Here is a 4,496-nt window from a genome sequence, read left to right as displayed (position 1 = left end):
CTGCGGAGCCCGCCCGTCCCACTGGGCCCGCCCCCCACCTGGGGCACAGGCCCTGCCCTCGAGGGGCTCCTGGCCCGCCCGCCCGGGGTCTGGCTTCTCACTCCCGCCCCCGCACCCCTCAATGGACAGGTGGGCGGGCGGCCCAGCAAGGCCTCCGCAGCCCCCAGAGCGGCTCTGGCACTGTGCCCCGCTGACCCCGCGGCTCGGCCTGACCCCCCGTGGCTCCCACACGCCCCCGCGGCCTGGAGGAGAACTTGGGCCCACAGAACTCTGCTCCCGAGGCGGGATCAGCGCGCCCCGCTCCCTGGCTTGTCCCCGAGCCTCTGGGCCAGACCGCAGAGGCGGACTCAAGCAGCGCAGTGGGAACCAGCCTGGCGCCTCCTTCCCGCAGCAGCTGGCCCTCCCCGGGGCCAGCGGTGGGCAGCGCCCGCCGCCCGCCGCTTGGCGTCCCCTGCCCTGGTCGGGTCTCCAGGCTCAGCATCTCGCCCGTCACGCCCGCAGCGGGCGGCAGTGGGGTGCCCGGGGCGGACGCTCCCCGGCAGACCCTCCCGGGCCGGTCCAGCGCAGGGGGACTGAGGTCAGCTCCCGTCCCCAGGGCCAGCGTGTCGCCTGCGAGCAGTGGCCCCCACCCCGCCCGGCTGCTCTTTGCTTCCTGGTCACCCTGGGGGAGGCCGAGCCAACACGCCGCGGCCGGCCGGGCCTCTGGCTCACCGGTAACCGCGCGGAGTGGGGTGTGTGCCCGCCCCGTCGCCCACGGCCGGCCCCAGCACGCGGGCAGAGCTGCTGGGGTTGCTGGAATCAGCCTGGGAGCGGCTAGAGCGGCTGCAGGGCCTGCGTCTGCCGCCCGGAGGGGGCCGCGGGGCCGTCGCGGCTCAGAGGGGGGCGCCCGAGACCTTGGGTGCGCTCCTGGGTGCCGGCCAGGAGGCGGCGGCTGCACATCTGCCCAGCGGCCCTGCCGGCCCGGGCTGAGGGGCTGGGGAGGACGCCTCCCTGGCGCAGGCCGGAACAGGCCTGGTTCGTGCAGCGCTGCCCAGCGGCTGTGCCGCAGACGGGTGCGGGGGCCCCAGAAGCACGTCAGGTCAGGGCCCGACCCGCTGTGCGCCCAGGGCTCCGGGGTCGAGGCGACGGGAGGTCTGCAGGCACGGAAGCCCAGGGGTGAAGGTCAGCGAAATCCTATGCTCGTCAGCACCTCCAGCTGCTGTGACGCCGCAGGACGGGCCTCCTGCCGGAGCGTGTGGCCCACGGCCGGTCCGGACAGTCATTCCGGAGCACAGCGCCGCTCTCGCCAGGCCTTCAGGGCGGGCGCAGACGTGGGGGCGCCCAGGCCGCGCGGGGACCCCGGGCCGGGCCCCGGAGCGCTGGTGGGTGCCAGAGGCGGCAGCGGGCAAGGCCTTCTTCAGGCGGCTGCTGGCCAGCTCTGGCTCTGGGGCCTCCCTGGACACGCTGCCCACCGCAGATGGCAGGAACCCACGCCCGAGTGGTGGCGGCGGCCGCCCCGGCCCAGGGCCCGGGTGAGGGTGGTGTGGACGGACCTGGGGTGCACCAAGCCAGGGAGGCCTGGCATTGGCTGGCCAGTCCTCCCCAGGGCGCACCTAGGGGCCCTCTCAGCCTGGCGGTGGTCAGGTGCGGGTACCCTGCCTGGCCACACCCGCCTCCTTATCCTGGAGGTGGCCGGCCCCAGCCTCGGCCGGGCCCTCCGCGTCCCGGGCCGGGGCTCCCGCAGCCGGTGGGTAGGACCCGAGGCGGGGGCGCTGCTGTCCCTCAGGGCCAGTGGGCTGGGGCAGGGGTGAGGGGCCAGGGTCACACCCCAGACGTGGGGAGCAGCTTCTAGCAGAGCCAGCCAGGAAGCAGGGAACCGCGGTGGTTCTCCCGGGTTCAAGAGGGGAACCGTCCGCCGAGCGCGGAGGCCACACCGGCCGGACGTGCCGGCCGCCGGCCCTTCTGCCAGCTCGCGCGGAGGCTGATGTCCCAGAGCGCCGGAGCCTGGCGGGGCCCTGCCCGCCCGCCCGGCCTGCACACGGGCACCACGTGCCAGCTGGTGGGCGCCAGGTTCCGGTGCAGCGTGAGGCGAGGCTGTTGGGCGCCAAACCAGAGCGGGACAGGACACGCCCCGAAGCACCCCGCAGCCCGCCGCGGTCCCGCCCGCCGCCGCCGCCGTGGCCTGAGCGTGTGTGGGAAGGGCCCGGCCCTGGGGCTGGGGGCTCTGGGCGCCGCCCCCACGCCTGCGTGGCCAGGTCAGTGACCCGACTGTGTCGCGGGGGCAGCGCTGGCCCGAGATAAGAAGAAAACGGGCCCAGGGCCAGGCCCCCACGGACACAGAAGAGTCGGCGAGCCAAGACGTGGCCGAGGACGCCACGGCCCAGCGCCTCCGTTTATTGGATGGGTGACGCTTCGCTGTGATTGCTCAGGAGACGACCCCATGAGGCCTTCAGGGAGAACAGGAGCTTAACGCCCGGAGCCCGGCACAGCCCGCGGCTGTTGAGTCTGGACGATCTGCTGCCCGCGGGCGCGGCCGTGCAGAGCCCGCGTGAAGCGTTGCGGCACCACAGGGACGAGACCGTCGCCGGGGGGAGCCGAGGCAGAGCTGGAGCCCCAGCAGAACCACGGGGCCGCTGGGGGGGCCCAGCCGCCCTGCGCGGGCTGGCTGACTGCACGCGGCGTCTGCGCCTGCTCAGAGGGACTTTCGGCGCCCCAGGGGACAGGCGGGTTATTTTTACTGCCCGACTTAGCCACGCGTGTGCCCCGCCTGCGCGCCGGCACCTGGGCCTTGCCTCGGCCCACCCCCTCCCCCAGGTGCTGGGATGGGAGGGGCGCGCAGGGCCCCCCGGGCCCCACCACAGTGGCTTCCACCGGAGAAGAATGCACCCTGAGGTGGCCCTCGGGCCCCCAAGGCTGCCCCAGCATCTCTGGGAGGGAGCACGGCCGTCCGCGCGTTTCCCCCCCGCCCTCTGTCCTTCCGGGCCGCCTGGGCGTCGCCCTCTCAGGCCCTCTGCCACGTCCAGCTGGCCTCTCGTCAGAGGTGACCCACCCTGACCTCCCGCCAGCCCTGGGCCGCGGGTCACGGCAGCCCCCTCCTGTCACCCCTCGCTCAGCAGCAGAGCGACGGCGTCTGGGGGTCCCGGGGCTTCTCCCTCGAAGCTTGCACCCCAGAGGGCACCTCCGAGAACATCGAGGGGCCTGGTCGGGGCCCAGGGCCGGTCAGTCCGGTGGCTTCTTGTGCCGCACCAGGGAGCGCCGGCAGACGGGCTCCCTGGCCTTGCGTGCCCGGGGGTGTGCGCCGCTGGTGTGGATAGCAGGGTGCAGGTGGCAGGGTGCAGACGGGCGCCCCGCTGTGCCAACCCCTGGCCAGGAGCACTGTGTGGCGCCTCGCCCGGAAGCGCACGGAGTGGGGTGCGGCCGGCTGTCCCGCCCCCGGGCCCATCCTGCCCGCGGGGCTTACCAGTCCCTTAGGGCCAGGGCCACTGCGCTCTGGCGGCGTTCCGAGTCGTCTGGGGTGCCTGGGGAGAAGGCCGCTTCCTGGAAGTTTCTAGAAGGCCCCTCCACCTAGACAGTCTGTTTTGTTAGAGTCAGCCGAGGCTCACCCCGTTGAAGCTGGGCCGCCCGTCTGTGGGCCTCACCCGCACTATGTCAGCTGCTCGGCAGACACACGCAGAAGGTCAGTGATGGGTTTATTTACACAGGGGCGAGGAAAGGGACACCCCAGGGGAGGAGAGAGGGAAACAAGTCGGCCTGGGCGTCCCGCTGACTGGCACCCCGATAACACACTGAGAGCCCACCAAGAGCCAAGGACCAGCACCAGCCGCACGGTGGAGAGTGCGTCTCACCTGGCTCCTTACGCCCCCAAAGTCCCAGACAGCGGCCAGCTCGCCTGGGCCTGGCAGTTCTCCCTGCTGGGAGTTGCAGTTTCGGTGACTGGAGCGGGGTGGAGTCCACAGAGCTCTGCAGGACCCTTCGCCCCACGGTCTGAGTGTGTCCCGAGGCGCCCCGTCGGGGGGGCTGCCCAGGAGCCGGCCGCGGGCCCTGGGGGGCCGCCCCTTACTCTTCCGACCCCAGCGCTGCCTCCCCCACACCCCCCGCCCACGGGAGCCCGGAGCAGCCACCCCCACTGGCGGGATTCTCAGGGCCGCCCCGCGCCTCACCCCAACTCTGAGTGCACTGGTTCTGGAGCTGGGAAATAGGGCAGAGGCTGAGGAGGGCCCCCCAAAACCGCCCGGGGTGGGGGGCACCCAGGACTGGAACCCGCACCGACACAGGCGCCTCGCACGGGAGCCCTCCCACGCGTGTGGGTCCGGTCGGGCGGGCGGCTGTGTGCGCCCCTCACCGCTGCCCCCCGAGAAACGCCGCCCCCTCCACAGTCAGCTCTACTCCCTCCCCGCCCGCTTCCTAGGGGTCCCCTTCCCTGGGCTCCCGTGTGGGGCGCCCGTGGCGCCGCCTTGAGGCCGCCCCGTGGACAGGGGTCTCCGCGCCTCACGCCTCCTGCAGGCGACAGCCCCGCG

Source organism: Condylura cristata, unplaced genomic scaffold, assembly GCF_000260355.1.
Source record: "Condylura cristata isolate star-nosed mole 26May11 unplaced genomic scaffold, ConCri1.0 scaffold00013, whole genome shotgun sequence".
Lineage (NCBI taxonomy): Eukaryota > Metazoa > Chordata > Mammalia > Eulipotyphla > Talpidae > Condylura > Condylura cristata.
This window is presented reverse-complemented; position numbering follows the sequence as displayed.